Here is an 18,471-nt window from a genome sequence, read left to right on the forward strand (position 1 = left end):
CTCACTGCCACTACTGAAATCTGTCACAGCTCAACCTGAAAAAAACATCCATGAGTATTGAACGGAGAGGGTAGACCAGAAGACATCATCCCCCAGTACCTTTGTCGGGAGGACTTGAGGTCAGCCCTCAGCCAAAATCTACTGTCTTTAAAGCCAAAACAATGACCAATGGGCAAAAAAAAAAAAGAAAAAAAAAAAAAAAAAGACAATGCTGGCTTCCTGGAATCTGAGTGAGAATTTGCGGTCTTAGTCAATTATAAAGTAAGGACAAAGAAAGTATGCATTAAAATATTTCATAACTGGGCTGTTAGAAGCTAGAGGGACCTAGGAGCAACCAGATGACATGTGAGGAAGCTGTGGCCCCAAGAGGTGAAATGACTCATCCAATGTCGCAAGCCGCTTAGTTGTGATTTATCTTACAGACATCTCTCCTGATTTCTGATCTAGCACATTTTCTACAATATAGCTATATCACAAGGTTTTGATACATCTATTTATTAATTTTGATTTTGCCTCATTCTTTTTTTATCAAAAAAGCAATAACTCATGTGGTAAATAATTCAAAAAATGAATACATGACCCCATTTATATAAAATCTTAAAACCAACCTATTTTAAGTTTTCCTTTGTAATTAATCTATTAAAATATGAGTGGGAAAAATTTATACCAACCTTAGTGATATGATTTGGCTGTATTTCCACCCAAATCTCATCTTGAATGTATCTCCCACAATCCTCACATGTTGTGGAGGAACCTGGTGGGAGGTAATTGAAACATGGGGGTGGGTTTTTCCGATGCTATTCTCATAATAGTGAGTAAGTCTCACAAGATCTGATGGTTTTATAAAGGGCAGTTCCCCTGCACACACTCTCTTGCCTGCCACCATGTAAGACATTCCTTTGCTCCTCCTTCACCTTTCACCATGCTTGTGAGGCCTCCCTGACCATATGGAACTGTGAATCCATTAAACTTCTTTTTCTTTATAAATTACCCAGACTCGGGCATGTCCTTATTAGCAGCATGAGAATGAACTAATAAACTTAGGATGCTGGTAGCTCTGGGATTTGGGATCAAAAGGGCTGGAAAAAAATACACAAAAAGAGACCTTCAATTGTTTTATTAACATGATGATATATTAAGAAAAAAAGATCTGTAGCAATTTTTTAAAAAAACATATTTGGGAGGTTTGTTTTGTTTATAATGTTCTTTATACTCTGTATATTTTAGATATTTCTTGATTAAAACAAAAACAAATGTTAAGATATCATAAAAGAAAGTGTACCTCCTACCACAGGCCCTCACTGACCCGCCTCAAATACAATCTCTAATTAAGTTTCTTATGCATTATTTCAGGAATTTTCTTTGCATATATAAATTTCCTTGGAAACATGCAGAATCATAATATGTACTGTTCTTCATTTTATCTTTTTTATCTAAACAGCACATCTTGCAAACTTTTCTATTTCTGCCTTCTTTTTTAAATGACTTCAAAATATTCCATTGAATTAATGCCTGAGGTGGGTGGATCACCTGAGGTCAAGTGTTCAAGACCAGCCTGGCCAACACGGTGAAACCCCATCTCTACTAAAAAATACAAAAATTAGCTGGGTGTTGTGGCACGTGCCTGTAATCCCAGCTATTCGGGAGGCTGACGCAGGAGAATTGCTTGAACCCAGAAGGCGGAGGTTGCAGTGAGCCAAGATCGCACCACTGCACTCTAGCCTGGGTGACAGACAGAGACCCTGTCTCCAAAAAAAAAGATCTCCAGGTGATTTCTATGAAATTAAAAATTAAAGTTTGGGCCAGGCCCGGTTGCTCATACCTGTAATCCCAGCACTTTGGGAGGCCAGGTGGGTGAGTCACTTGAATCCAGGAGTTGGAGACCAGCCTGGACAATAAGGCAAAATCCCATCTCTACAAAAAAAATTTTTTTTTAATTAGCCAAGCGTGATGGCCTGCTCCTGTAGTCCCAGCTGCTCAGGTGTTTGGGGTGGGAGGATTACCTGAGCCCAGGGAAGTCAAGACTGCAGTGAGCCATGATTGCTCCTGCACTCCAGCTTGGCGACAGAGCAAGACTCTGTCTCTAAAATAAAATAAAATAAAGTAACAAAAACAGCTCCTGCTCCAAAAAAAAAGTTTAAGAAGAATTGACATAAATAGCGTACTATTTGCCAGTGACCTTACTTGAAATAATCCTGTAATCCAGAATACATATATAGTATACATATTTATAAAAACATACATTTATTTTTAAGTAAGTATTTTTCTATATAATATGATTAAAAAATGGTCTCAGTATATAATAAACTCAAGAAATGAGTGAAGAATGATTAAGAGATAACTACTAAAATTTCTTCACAGTTGTTTTTCACTGAATGTATTTGTTGGCTTGAAAGTTTTAGAAAAGTAATGAAGAGCAGTACAGCTTCTGGAGGCTTTGAAATGTTACCATAGGAACAAAACAAACCAATCAAACTAGGCTTGGAAAGCATATTCAAAATAATTTAAAAAATAGTTCAGCATATGGGTAAAACCAAGGAAATAAAAATTTAAAACAGTTTTCCTTCCCCCCACCTCACCTCACAAATCATGACGTGCTTCTCATACCTAATTTTCTAGGATGGAAAAACTTGCCATACAAATATGTTTATTTTGCTACTATTTTATTTGTGGGCTCCTAGATTCTAGGTCTAGGGGTGAGGCTGCCTTAGTACTAGGACAGCACAAAGGAAGGGTATGCAGGCCTGACTGTCGAGCCCTAGTGCAGGCTGAACACTTCACCTGCATCCTCCTGTAACTGTTGTCCCAAGAGTGCTATTCTTGGAACTCTGCTCTTCTCATCCTCAGGACTCTCCCTAGACAATCTCACCTAACTCTATGGCTTCTGCTAGCACCTATGTGTTAGTCTCTTCAAAGTCTCCCACCTAAGACTGACTTGAGAGCTCTAAACCTTTATTTCCAATTCACTACCAAAAATCTACACCAGTTTGGGACACAGATTATTTTAACACAGAGGTTCTCAACTTTAGAAAGGTGCCTCAGAGTCACCTGGAGCACTCGTTAAAACTCGGATTGTTTTGTGGATGGGACTGGGCTCGTCCCCAAAGTTTATGATTCAGTAGGTCTAGTACGGGACCTGAGAATCTGTTTCTAAAAAGTTTCTACGTGATGCTGGTGCTGCTAGTTCAAGGTCCACACTTTGGGAATCACTGCTGTAACAAAACATATTCAAAATGAAACCCATTTTCTTCCTCCAAATTCTTCTTGATCAACTCTTATACCTGTTGTTCATCCAGTAGAGTATTGCTGTTAACTTCTTCATGAATCTTGAAAATAATCCTCTCCCCTTTCTTCTCCATTCTACCTCTCATTAATGTAGAAGAAAACCTGGTTCCTGTGGTTAAAAAGAGTAAGTGACTCACTGCCCAACATACACAAAGCTTACTATAGGCCATATCTACGAAGCACACTGAATGAGTGTGGGGATAGTTCAAGAGAAGTCAAGGAAATGGAAATTACTTTTCTTGATCTACGGCCAGCACTTACCCAGCTTATTTAAAATAGACTGGAAAGAAAATTTAAAAACTCATTCCTCAGGAAAAGCTGCATTTTTGGTGAACTTTGTCATAATTTCCATCTACCAACCCTTTGGATTTATGATGATAACTTTTATAAAATAAATTTTGCAATTAACTTGAGACTTGAGGACTAGAGGGAGCACAATTCTTGAATTTGCTAATTGTTCCTTTTTATTCTACCATTTAAGATAAAGAGCTATTTTAGCAGCATGAGGATAATTTAAACACAAATTACAAAAGTATATTTACATCTATATATTGCTGAACAATATTTTCAGGCGTGGTGGCACCAAACAGATAAAAGACAAGAACTCTTTCAAAAGTCCAAAAAGTTACAGGAAAACATGGATGTACTGTGGCGAGGGGAAAAAATAAACTCTAAGTATAATACAAATAGTCAGGAACACTAGATCACTGAATTTTTTCTCTGTTATTCACATATTAACTAAGCCATTTGTCAACACACTAAATACCAATAGCGATATCTTGTGTTCAAGAATCTGCCAACATTTGATGATTCAGTAACTGTGCAGGGTTTTTCCCCAGAGATTTCACTGGGTTGCTTGTAAATAGGCAACAAAATTATATACATCAAAAAAAAAAAAAAAAAATTATATACATCTATGTGCTTACATAATGTCACATTCAAAGCATGGAAACATTGTCAAGCACAGGTAAGAAAAGCTACAAAGCATATAAATTACTTGAGGCCTGTAATATTCATTTCATAAATTGAAATCCTATGTTAACACAAGCAGGTGACCATGGCAACATTTGCTGGTTAGGCATGGAATATTAAAAGAGGGACAAACTGTTTCATTCCTATGCGCTTCACAGGAGTGACTTCTATTTTCACTAATCTTGCACTATTTAAGAAATCGGTCCATTTCCTCTAAGTTATGAAATTTGTGGCCATAGAGTTGATAATATTTCATTATCATCCTTTTAATGTCAATGAGGTCAGTAGTAACTGACTTCTTTCACTTCTGATATTATAATTTGTATATTTTCTCTCTTTTTTGGTTAGCCTTGCTGATATTTCTCTTTATTTTTAAAGGCAAGAAACTCACAACATTCTTTTTTTTTTTTTTTGAGACGGAGTCTCATTCTGTCACCTAGGCTGGAGTGCAGTGGCACCATCTCAGCTCACTGCAACCTCTGCCTCCCGGTTCAAGTGATTCTCCTGCTTCAGCCTCCGGAGTAGCTGGGATTATAGGTGCCCACCACCATGCCAAGCTAATTTTAGTATTTTTAGTAGGGGTGAGGTTTCACCATGTTGGCTATGGTTGGCCAGGCTGGTCTCAAACTCATGACCTCAGGTGATCTGCTCACCTCAGCCTCCCAAACTGCTGGGATTACAGGCATGAGCTAGTGCATCGGCCATAACATTTTAAATTTATTGCTACTTTCATTTACGTTTTACTGAAAAAGTGTCCTTTTCATAATGAAAAGGGAACTTTTAAATAATTTTAAATTTCTATGTTCTAATTAATAAAAATTATAGTTAAGGAAAAGGCAAAATTAACATACAAATTTGCTTATTTTACATTTTTGTAAAACAATTATATCATTCAGTATTGCTGCTCAAGCAAACACATGCATATGAAAATCTGTCTTGTACACATATAAAATAGAAGACTTATCAAACACCTGCAACACCTATATATTATTTGAGAGTTTATTATCATTTAAATATCCTTTCAAATAAGATCCAATAGCATTTCCAAAAATAGAAAGTGTCTATTTGAATACCAGCTTTTGGTAGAACGTGAATAGCATTAAGTGTGTGGCCTAAGTAAAGGGCAGACCAGCAGAAAACATTAGCAGACTTTCCAACATTTTTACCATGGCTGATTAAATAGAAATACATTTAAACAAAATGCCCCCTAGCATTAAATTCCTAAAACCTCTTATAAACACATGTTTTTCATTCATGCAATATCAGCTATTAATTTGTGTCACTTTTGCTGTCAATAAAGAGAAAATTCACCAAAGACGGCTGGAATTACAAGCACCTTTATTGTTTACTTCATAAGAAACCTGAAGGTTGTTAGTCCTAGAGGTGCTTCTGTGGCTTAAGGAAACATTGACTCTCTCCATCTTTCTGTTCTATTGGCTTTATTCTTGTTGGCTGTTACCTTGTGATGCCAAAATTGCTACTGAAGGTACAAAAAAAGTCCTGAAATCACAGGATCCCAGGCAGGAAGGACAAGGTAAAGGCAAAAAGGCTCTTGCACAGTTTATGCCTTTTTGAGGGGAGGAAAATCTTTCTTACAGCAATTAGATTACTGATCAAAAGTAATCCTTGCTTTCCCCTCAAACTGTCATTGGCAAAGAGGCATGGCCACACTGTCACTCAAACAAAGGGACGTTCCGTTCACAAGGAAAAAGGGAATAATGCTATTGGATGGGTCACAATGTATGCCACATTTTCTCTTGTGACAGAAAAATTTGCAAAGGAGAGTTTTACCATAAAGCCCTCTACTAAATATATAGCCATTGGTGATTGATCTCTAGACAATCCTACATCTAATAAAATCCATGACTTGTTTAAATGATGAATGTTCATGTTCATCAAATCCACGTATAAGACAAGATGGTACAGAATTCATCATTTGTACAAGATGTCTAGAAAGAGAAACAAGAATCCAATAAACAATCTGAATGTCAAGTGATAAGATACTGATAATATGACTTTCAAAAATAAATTCTGTTTTACACATAAGCTCTAAAGTGAACACCTACATTGACTAAGGTTTTCCTTTGAAAAGACCACTCTAATCTCAAAAAAAAAAAAAATTTTAAAACAGAATGAATAAAGAACTAATATTTTGAGGACCTACTAAAGCTAGTTACTGTGTTTGATTTTTAGCATGTGGTACTCTTTTAATCCTCACCATAAACCAATGAGATCTCTCTTTTTATAAAGCTGACTTAAAGTAAACATAGCTAAACAAGGCTGAGTCTGTTAACTAACCAGGCAAGCAATCACATGCCTGTGAAGGAATTTGTTGAATAGTTTGTTCATTCAGAGAGAAAACTCACAGTTTTGAGTCCTAAAAAAGTAGGCATTCATGATAGCTATGGTAATTAAGTGTGAAAGCCAGCACTCTATATAGGAGGGCATAGGTCCATATGTTTATACATGGTTGATTGTAACAAGATCCATTGTTGACGAATCAGAAAAGTCTTCAGTTAGGTCTAGTAAGGGTCTTTCCTCTTTCTGTCTAAAAGCTTGTGATCTTTTATCAGCTCCAGCTTGCCACCAGTTAGAACTAGTGGCAATGAAACACGGCGGTCAGCTTTGTATTTCCCAGACAAGTACTGTTATGGTTGGAAATTTTTCAGTTTACAGCTCAAAGACAATAAAAGTTTATTTCGCACTCAAACAATTCAGGGCAGTTTCCCACGAGGCAATTGGGTGGTGTCTCTACAGTCATTCAGGGACTCAGGCTGACAGAGACCATACAATCTTCAATATGTGGTTTCTAAAATTCCCCAGGGCATTGGCCAGGGGAGAAAAGCTGGAAGGATCTTTTATGAAAGATATTGGGGAACCAGGTCTGTGAATGGCACATATCACTTCCACCTACATTTAACTGGATAAACCTAGTCACATGGCCATGCCTCACTCCAGGATCTGAATGGGTAAAAAATGTCAACTTCCTCATGGTTTCTGTGATCAAATAGTGTTAAACAGAAATGGTCAGTTAATCAGGCTTCCTGCCACAGAATGATTGGCTTTTAATTTGCTAAGGAACCCTGTGATTTTTCCCATGGGATATAAAAATTTGTAGCATTGTAGCATTACTCAAACTGATTTGGGCATAGTACTCATTTTAGACTGCTACAATGATCTAAGTTGTGTTTCTCAACTTTAGTGTACATTAGAATTACCTGGTTTATTAAAACACAAATTCCTGAGCCCCATCCCCAAGGTTTCTAATTCAGTTGGCTGTGAGCTAAAAATGTGCATTTTCAACAAGTCCTCAGGTGATGCTAATACTACTAGTCCAGGGACCACCCTTTGAGAATCACTGATCTGCAGGACCACTTAAGAGATAAGGAAAATCCAAAGCGGTAGGATGAGGATGTGTGCCTGCTGGCTGTAAGTACTGAGCTGTTGCTTTCACCATCATCTCTATTGTTTTCCAAAGCCCAGCCGTCTCACTAGGGAGAAGCCATGGTTTAGTGTATGTGCTAGAGAATTTCATCCATTCAAACGAGGTATTTGCTGCTGAGGGGACATTGTATATAGAAAGACCAAGAATGGAATGTAAGTCAAGCTATGTGGTAAGAATGACTGATAATCTTTTTTTTTTTAAAAAAAGAAGTAAATCCTTTAACACTATTCATTCATCTTTCTCTTCTTTAACATTTTCTGGGCGCATCTAGATGAATAAGAAAAGGTGCCTTCACTCTCAAAGATCACAGAAGCAAACAGAGGTGTGTCTTGGAAATATGAAGGAAAGGCCTATATTCCAGACAAGCCCCAAGGCTGTGGGGTCAGAGAAAGTTTCTTCAAGCAGGTAAGGCTCATTACAAAAATTATTAGCATATATCATTTTACTTGCTTCCTGCATTAAAATTTTCCTTCAAAATCTAATCAAAAATGTTTTTAAAACTCTGATTTTACATGGCTTTTATTAATATTTTCCTTCTCAGATTTTTAAACAACTTAAAAAATATAAATAGATAGTAAGACTTCTTTAATTTTTTCCCTCTGATTGTGAAAAAGGTTTCTGTGATTTTTCTCTCTGAGAGTTTCAAAGCCTGAACTTCTTGATAGTTAATTAAAACAGGTCATTTAGCCACTAGCCACTAATCACATAAATTATAACGCAGAGAAAAAGTGATGGTCATATTCCATTAATAATTGAGCTAAATGTCAATATTGTGCTTTTGCCTCGAAAATGATGAGAAAATATTTACTAGGGTGAAAATAGGCACTATTTTGACCCTTAAATAAGGATGGAGCTACTAAAAATTTAGTCAGAAGGATTTTACACTGGATTTCTCTCAAGTGCTAGGCTAGGTTCTGAAATCCAGAGATACATCTCAAACAATTGCTACACTATGTAATTTTGCACTCACCCATTTTAAAAGTTGAAGATGTAGAAAGAATTTTTAATCTCCTTTATTTTTATCAAACATCGCCAACTTTGAACAATACTTCGTTATGCTCTGGGAGGATGCTGCAAATGAGCCTGTAAAAGTTTTCTGTGTTTCTGTTCTAATGTAGAGGATGGGATATAGAGAAGATAATATTGGCCATGAGCTTTAGAATTACTGAAGCTGAATTGATGGAAAGTGGTGGAATCACCATATTATACTGCCTGACTGTCTTTGTTTGTGCTGCTGTAACGGTATACCACAGACTGGGTAATTGATAAAGAACAGAAATTTATTTTTCACAGTTCTGGAGGCTGAAAGTCCAAGGTCAAAGCGCCAGCATTTGGTGTCTAGTGAGGGCTGCTCTCTGCTTCAATGATGGTGCCTTATTGCTGCATTCTTCAGAGAGCAGAAATGCTGAGTTTTCATATGAGAGAAGGCAGAAGAGCAAGAGGAATGAATTCCTTACATGAAACCATTTTATAAGGGCACCAGTTCTATTCCTAAGGGAAAAGCCCTCATGGCCTAATCACCTTTTAAAAGCCCCACCTCTTAATATTGTCATATTGGCAACGCTTGAATTTTGGAGGTGACCCATTCAAACCATAACACTTGTTTTATGTATATTTAAATTGTTCTTTAATAAACTATTTTACTTAAAAATTAGTGTCCACACCAGGTACAGTGGCTCATGCCTGTAATCCCAGCACTTTGGGAGGCCAAGGCGGGCGGATCACCTGAGGTCAGGAGTTCGAGACCAGCATGGCCAACATGGTGAAACCCCATCTCTACTAAAAATACAAAAATTAGCCAGGCGTGGTGGCACGCTCCTGTAATCCCAGCTACTGGGGAGGCTGAGGTAGGAGAATCGCTTGAACCCAGGAGGCAGAGGTTGCAGTGAGCTGAGATCGTGCCCCTGCACTCCAGCCTGGGAGACAAGTGAGACTCCATCTCAAAAATAATAGTAGTAATAATAATAATTAGTGTTCAATGATCTTACCTGCCTAATCAGTTCTACCAGTAATTTCTTGAAAGATAAGACAATGTTTTAGAAGTTATATTTTTTTACCAAGTCGGTAAATGCTGCCACATAGTTTCCCCTAAAATTTGCACAATGTAACTACAAAATGATGAAACAGTTTATTGCTTTCAGTTTTGAGGCTCCATTTCTTCACTGATGAGTCTTTACCAATAAGCCATTCACACTTCATGAAGAAAAATTCATTTCTAAATACTAGCAAAAAATTTTGATCTAATAACCTGAATTCATATTTTATGTCATAAAATAAATGAAAAATTTCTCAATCTTTAATAAGCCAGTTCAAATATTGTATGCCTATGTAAAAAAAAATAAAATGACCGGTGAGTGATTAATGAAGATTTGCTGAATGAATAATGAATGACTTAAAACTGTGTCTTGGGAGAAAAGAGAGAAATTTCTACCAGTGCTTGATATATTTGATTGAGCCATATGAAGTCTGAAAGGATGTAATTTAAATGAAGAAAAATACACATAACTCTTCTAATTCACTTTTTTTGCTGCTGGTAAATGTTTAACCAGCTCTAAAAAAAAAACATACACAAGTATAATTGCATAGTTTATTTCAAATTCGGATAAAATATGTAGCACACAATTTGCAAATAATAAGTTGTACAATTTTTAACAAATTTATATAACCATTTGTTTTTTAAATAATATTTTTATTTTTTGCCAAAATCTTGATTCTTTAGCTAGTCTATATTTGTAATTCAACCATGATTTGAAAAAAAAATCATATTACAAATAAGTAGTTGATTAGTACTTATTTCAGCAAAGAAGTCACTCAAATTGTCAGTGAATGAGTATATTTCTGACAAATACATTGATGGATGGATATTTTTTATTTTTGTTAAAGAGTGAGAAGAAAGTGAAACAACAAAAACAGATGTTAGAACTTCACTCATTTCATTAATGGCATCATCAACTTCTTGGCCTAATTGAATTATAGTTTTTAATAACTGAAATAATGTTTTTCCAGTTTTTGTGCTTTTCACAAAATAATGGATACAGACACAATATATTTTTGAGTTTAATCCTTATTAGTAACACTTTTTGTCATCACATTCTTAAGTCTAGGCAATCAATAAAACAACGAGTCAAGCCCTGATTTGTAGTTTTGTCAGTTTCCATAGTGTAAATATTCCGACCATGGCTGACTTTAAGCTACCAACATGGCATCACTGAAAATGAAGTTGGGAAGAGATGCACAGTAGCACACCATCACATAGTATTTTCATCATACAGATACAACAAATATAACTAATTTCAAAATTATAGGTAACAAAAGATGTAATAAAATAATTAGGAATTGATATATTTTGAGTATATACTACCTTTGTTTTATTATAATTTATTTAACTGTTGACACATATATTTTTTAACAATGGCTGTGTTTCATAACTGGCCCACAAAATTCCTAAAAATTAAACAGCCACCTTTTAACCTGTGAGCCAGTACAAGTTAGCTCAAGAACAACAGTTCTGCTCTCTTGTGTGAGCTGTTATATGAAATTATCTCGTGTGTGTGGGGGGGTGGGGGTGTGTGTGATAAAACTATATTCTTGCTATGCCACTCTCCTTTCCTCTGAAAATATGCAAAATTGTGCTTACACGTAGTATTTCCTCAAACTTAAATGAGCTCTATCACTTCCCAGTTTGAAATTTTTGTTAAACTTCAGGGCCTCCCAGTTTGAATACCGCCACCTCCCTGGAAGCTTTCTTGACTTTCTTTTCACAATTAATACGTTTTTCATTCCTCTGAGATACCAATGCACTTTACACATCCTCTACCTAAAACCTTCTTAATTTTATAGGTATTATCACCTTTCCACCTTATGCTTCACAGCAGGCACTCAACACATGTTATGGACTCTAATATTTTTCTACATACTTGAAAACATAAGATACAACAAATATTAATTAATAAGGTAACTTCCACAAGGACAAACCTTTATGCCATGTAAGAGAAGCTCAATTTTTCCCTCTATCATTTTGGTGAGTGAGTACTCACACACACATGGGAGAATGCCTCCAAAGTTCTATAATTTGGAAGAATTAATGAAAATGTCACTTCTATATGACAAGACAGCACGTGAACACTGGACCCCAATACAAACATGACTCAAGTTCCGTCTAATCAAAGGAAATTGGGCAGCAGCTTGTGGCTAAAATAACACACATGCTCAGCTAGGACATTCTCTATAGAGTCACACAGCAGCTTAGGCCATAGTGGAAGAAGTTCTTTCAGTATCGGAAGTTAGGAGGCTTAAATCTCAGTCTTGTTTCAACAATACATTGATTGAGCAAGGTCTCCTAGTATTTCTGAGGCTTGGTGTGTATATCTATAAAGTAATATGGCTGGATGAGATGGCCTCAAAAAGAGAACCAGCTAGCCCCAATTGTATATAATTTTAAGACTCAGTCATGTGCAGCTGGGCAATGCAGAGACTGCTGTCTCCAGTGTCGTATAAACCCAATTCTTACATCAAATTATCAAAAGGTAGGCAGGAGTAATTATTTTCTCACTCCCTAATTCTAGATTGTTCTATAAAGGGAATCATCTTGAACTTTGGACCTATGTGGAGAAATATGTAATCAATACTACTTATAATATATAGCTGCATTGTGGTGGAATAATTTTAGAGCTCTATTTTAAACACATTATTCTATTGAAATATTGAACTGTTCTGGAAAGAAAATATAGTTTTTCAATTAAGAAAACTTCCTGCTATAAACAAAGATTTTTTGTAACTATGGGCTCTGCATCAGAGTATTGGCTGCGATGGAGACCAAAGGACATAAATATCAAGTAAATTCTAAATCATCTGGTAATCTCTGTTGGGAAGAATATTTTTCTTTTCTTCAGAAAAAAATAATTTTATAAGTTCAACAGTAGAGAAAGGAAGACAAAATTTATAAAGCTGACGCAAGTATGTCCCTATGGGAGTCACAGAGTATGATAAATAGAGCCTAAGTCTGTTGTTCCAGTTGTTTGTAATAACCAGCAAAGTAAGACGGTAGCTGTTACAGAAGTAAGCGGCATCACTTGGAAAGCAGGTAGGAGTTCTTTGATGCTGCACTACCTCACTCACAGAAATAATTGGTCCCATGGAACCTGAAAGAACTAAGGAGGTGAAAATTGATCTCAAAAAACAATTTGGGGCTCCTTCTATGTCCTAGGTGCCATGTAACCCAGGCCTTCTTCGCAGGCCTCTCTACACGAGCTGCTCAGCTTCTATGCAGCCCAAAGAGAAATAAAGTTCTGAATTTTCTATCCCATTCAGATATCTCAAAATAATTGATAGACTTGATTGAAAAGGTTGCCAGCTTCCCTATCTCAACCCAAGAGGGTGAGAGGAAAGAAAAGGCAACAGATAACATTTTTTATTTACACTTTCTTAAAATCATTGGGTTTTGACCTCAAACTGGAATTCCCACCTCTTGCATCTCAACTGCATGTCTGTTGTCACTTAGCATTCCTTAAATATGCATCTGGCAAGAGCCTCATGTTCGTTAATACACATCCAGTGAATACCTACAACATACAGAACACTCTGTTAGCTTCTTTGGGCATAAAAGAACCAAATAAACATTGATTCTGCCCCACAGTGAGCTTATATACTACTGCAGTAGAGATAAAAACATGTCCATAAATATAATACAAAATGCTGTTTTATAATGAAAATGAATGCCAAGTATATAGGAGTTCTTTTGTGGAGAAGGCAGATTTCAGCTGAGCAGCTAGGGAAATGAAATAATGAGGTAATGAAAAAGTTGGAATTAAAGGGGATTATAAAAATCAAGCAATTGTGGAAGGAGAGGACAGGTACCTAAGATTGATTAGTTTCACTAGAGTATAAGATGTAAAATGGGAGTGACAGGCTATAGGAAGTAGGTTCTTGGGGGGAATTACGGCTAATAAAATTAGTTATGGTATGTCTAAAATCTTTATTTAAAAACTCTGGAAGATAACCAATAAAGAGACTAAAAATCTGGGGAGGAGCCAAAATGGCTGAATAGGAACAGCTCCGGTCTACAGCTCCCAGCGTGAGCGACGCAGAAGACGGGTGATTTCTGCATTTCCATCTGAGGTACCGTGTTCATCTCACTAGGGAGTGCCAGACAGTGGGCGCAGGTCAGTGGGTGAGTGCACCATGCGCCAGCCAAAGCAGGGGCGAGGCATTGCCTCACTCGGGAAGTGCAAGGGGTCAGGGAGTTCCCTTTCCAGGGGTGACAGATGGCACCTGGAAAATCGGGCCACTCCCACCCGAATACTGTGCTTTTCCCAGGGGCTTAGGAAACGGTGTACCAGGAGATTATAGCCCGCAACTGGCTCAGAGGGTCCTACGCCCACGGAGTCTCGCTGATTGCTAGCACAGCAGTCTGAGATCAAACTGCAAGGCGGCAGCGAAGCTGGGGGAGGGGCGCCCGCCATTGCCCAGGCTCGCTTAGGTAAACAAAGCAGCCAGGAAGCTTGATCTGGGTGGAGCCCACCACAGCTCAAGGAGGCCTGCCTGACTCTGTAGGCTCCACCTCTGGGGGCAGGGCACAGACAAACAAAAAGACAGCAGTAACCTCTGCAGACTTAAATGTCCCTGTCTGACAGCTTTGAGGAGAGCAGTGGTTCTCCCAGCACGCAGCTGGAGATCTCAGAACGGGCAGACTGCCTCCTCAAGTGGGTCCCTGACCCCTGACCCCCGAGCAGCCTAATTGGGAGGCACCCCCCAGCAGGGGCAGACTGACACCTCACACGGCCGGCCGGGTAATCCAACAGACCTGCAGCTGAGGGTCCTGTCTGTTAGAAGCAAAACTAACAGAAAGGACAGCCACACCAAAAACCCATCTGTACATCACCATCATCAAAGAACAAAAGTAGATAAAACCACAAAGATGGGGAAAAAACAGAGCAGAAAACCTGGAAACCCTAAAAAGCAGAGTGCCTCTCCTCCTCCAAAGGAACGCAGTTCCTCACCGTCCATTCAACGGAGCAAAGCTGGACGGAGAATGACTTTGATGAGCTGAGAGACGATCAAATTACTCTGAGCTATGGGAGGATATTCAAACGAAAGGCAAAGGAGTTGAAAACTTTGAAAAAAATTTAGAAGAATGTATAACTAGAATAACCAATACAGAGAAGTGCTTAAAGGAGCTGATGGAGCTGAAAACCAAGGCTCGAGAACTACGTGAAGAATGCAGAAGCCTCAGGAGCCGATGCGATCAAATGGAAGAAAGGGTATCAGCCCTGGAAGATGAAATGAATGAAATGAAGTGAGAAGGGAAGTTTAGAGAAAAAAGAATAAAAAGAAACGAGGAAAGCCTCCAAGAAATGTGGGACTGTGTGAAAACACCAAATCTACGTCTGATTGGTGTACCTGAAAGTGACGGGGAGAATGGAACCAACTTGGAAAACACTCTGCAGGATATTATCCAGGAGAACTTCCCCAATCTAGCAAGGCAGGCCAACATTCAGATTCAGGAAATACAGTGAACACCACAAAGATACTCCTCGAGAAGAGCAACTCCAAGACACATAATTGTCAGATTCACCAAAGTTGAAATGAAGGAAAAAATGTTAAGGGCAGCCAGAGAGAAAGGTCGGGTTACCCTCAAAGGGAAGCCCATCAGACTAACAGCAGATCTTTCGGCAGAAACTCTACAAGCCAGAAGAGAGTGGGGGCCAATATTCAACATTCTTAAAGAAAAGAATTTTCAACCCAGAATTTCATATCCAGCCAAACTAAGCTTCATAAGTGAAGGAGAAATGAAATACTTTACAGACAAGCAAATGTTGAGAGATTTTGTCACCACCAGACCTGCCCTAAAAGAGCTCCTGAAGGAAGCGCTAAACATGGAAAGGCACAACCGGTAACAGCCACTGCAAAATCATGCCAAAATGTAAAGACCATCAAGACTGGGAAGAGACTGCATCAACTAACAAGCAAAATAACCAGCTGACATCATAATGACAGGATCAAATTCACACATAACAATATTAACTTTAAATGTAAATGGACTAAATGCTCCAATTCAAAGACACAGACTGGCAAATTGGATAAAGACTCAAGACCCATCAGTGTGCTGTATTCAGGAAACCCATCTCACGTGCAGAGACACATATAGGCTCAAAATAAAAGGATGGAGGAAGATCTACCAAGCAAATGGAAAATGAAAAAGACAGGGGTTGCAATCCTAGTCTCTGATAAAACAGACTTTAAACCAACAAAGATCAAAAGAGACAAAGAAGGCCATTACATAATGGTAAAGGGGTCAATTCAACAAGAAGAGCTAACTATCCTAAATATATATGCACCCAATACAGGAGCACCCAGATTCATAAAGCAAGTCCTGAGTGACCTACAAAGAGACTTAGACTCCCACACATTAATAATGGGAGACTTTAACACCCCACTGTCAACATTAGACAGATCAACGAGACAGAAAGTCAACAAGGATACCCAGGAATTGAACTCAGCTCTGCATCAAGCGGATCTAATAGACATCTACAGAACTCTCCACCCCAAATCAACAGAATATACATTTTTTTCAGCACCACACCACACCTATTCCAAAATTGACCACATACTTGGAAGTAAAGCTCTCCTCAGCAAATGTAAAAGGACAGAAATTATAACAAACTATGTCTCAGATCACAGTGCAATCAAGCTAGAACTCAGGATTAAGAATCTCACTCAAAACCGCTCAACTACATGGAAACTGAACAACCTGCTCCTGAATGACTACTGGGTACATAACGAAATGAAGGCAGAAATAAAGATGTTCTTTGAAACCAATGAGAACCAACACACCACATACCAGAATCTCTGGGATGCATTCAAAGCAGTGTGTAGAGGGAAATTTATAGCCCTAAATGCCCATAAGAGAAAGCAGGAAAGATCCAAAATTGACACTCTAACATCACAATTAAAAGAACTAGAAATGCAAGAGCAAACACATTCAAAAGCTAGCAGAAGGCAAGAAATAACCAAAATCAGAGCAGAACTGAAGGAAATAGAGACACAAAAAACCCTTCAAAAAATTAATGAATCCAGGAGCTGGTTTTTTGAAAGGATCAACAAAATCGATAGACCACTAGCAAGATTAATAAAGAAAAAAAGAGGGAAGAATCAAATAGACGCAATAAAAAATGATAAAGGGGATATCACCACTGATCCCACAGAAATACAAACTACCATCAGAGAATACTACAAACACCTCTACGCAAATAAACTAGAAAATCTAGAAGAAATGGATAAATTCCTCAACACATACACCCTCCCAAGACTAAACCAGGAAGAAGTTAAATCTCTGAATAGACCAATAACAGGAGCTGAAATTGTGGCAATAATCAATAGCTTACCAACCAAAAAAAGTCCAGGACCAGATGGGTTCACAGCCGAATTCTACCAGAAGTACAAGGAGGAACTGGTACCATTCCTTCTGAAACTATTCCAATCAATAGAAAAAGAGGGAATCCTCCCTAACTCATTTTATGAGGCCAGCATCATCCTGATACCAAAGTCAGGCAGAGACACAACAAAAAAAAGAGAATTTTAGACCAATATCCTTGATGAACATTGATGCAAAAATCCTCAATAAAATACTGGCAAACTGAATCCAGCAGAACATCAAAAAGCTTATCCACCATGATCAAGTGTGCTTCATCCCTGGGATGCAAGGCTGGTTCAATATACACAAATCAATAAATGTAATCCAGCATATAAACAGAACCAAAGACAAAAACCACATGATTATCTCAATAGATGCAGAAAAGGCCTTTGACAAAATTCAACAACTCTTCATGCTAAAAACTCTCAATAAATTAGGTATTGATGGGACGTATGTCAAAATAATAAGAGCTATCTATGACAAACCCACAGCCAATATCATACTGAATGGGCAAAAACTGGAAGCATTCCCTTTGAAAACTGGCACAAGACAGGGATGCCCTCTCTCACCACTTCTATTCAACATGGTGTTGGAAGTTCTGGCCAGGGCAATTAGGCAGGAGAAGGAAATAAAGGGTATTCAATTAGGAAAAGAGGAAGTCAAATTGTCCCTGTTTGCAGATGACATGATTGTATATCTAGAAAACCCCATTGTCTCAGCCCAAAGTCTCCTTAAGCTGATAAGCAACTTCAGCAAAGTCTCAGGATACAAAATCAATGTGCAAAAATCACAAGCATTCTTATACACCAATAACAGACAAACAGAGAGCCAAATCATGAGTGAACTCCCATTCACAATTGCTTCAAAGAGAATAAAATACCTAGGAATCCAACTTACAAGGGACGTGAAGGACCTCTTCAAGGAGAACTACAAACCACTGCTCAAGGAAATAAAAGAGGATACAAACAAATGGAAGAACATTCCATGCTCATGGGTAGGAAGAATCAATATCGTGAAAATGGCCATACTGCCCAAGGTAATTTATAGATTCAATGCCATCCCCATCAAGCTACCAATGACTTTCTTCACAGAATTGGAAAAAACTACTTTAAAGTTCATATGGAACCAAAAAAGAGCCCGCATCGCCAAGTCAATCCTAAGCCAAAAGAACAAAGCTGGAGGCATCACACTACCTGACTTCAAACTATACTACAAGGCTACAGTAACCAAAACAGCATAGTACTGGTACCAAAACAGAGATATAGATCAATGGAACAGAACAGAGCTGTCAGAAATAACACCACATATCTACAACTATCTGATCTTTGACAAACTGGAGAAAAACAAGAAATGGGGA

The 18,471-nt window shown here is 37.9% G+C and overlaps 1 long non-coding RNA gene across 2 annotated transcripts in view; it reads left to right on the forward strand.

The window, feature by feature from the left end:
- The window catches only part of LOC129049101 (uncharacterized), a 34,911-nt gene that overhangs the window by 1,323 nt on the left and 15,117 nt on the right, over positions 1–18,471 (forward strand). For both annotated transcript variants that reach the window (XR_008511895.2, XR_008511894.2), the window contains exon 2: positions 7,974–8,107. This is a non-coding gene — a long non-coding RNA (uncharacterized LOC129049101). The remainder of the gene's footprint in view (positions 1–7,973; positions 8,108–18,471) is intronic.

This window comes from Pongo abelii, chromosome 10 (genome assembly GCF_028885655.2).
Source record: "Pongo abelii isolate AG06213 chromosome 10, NHGRI_mPonAbe1-v2.0_pri, whole genome shotgun sequence".
NCBI classification, from domain to species: Eukaryota; Metazoa; Chordata; class Mammalia; order Primates; family Hominidae; genus Pongo; species Pongo abelii.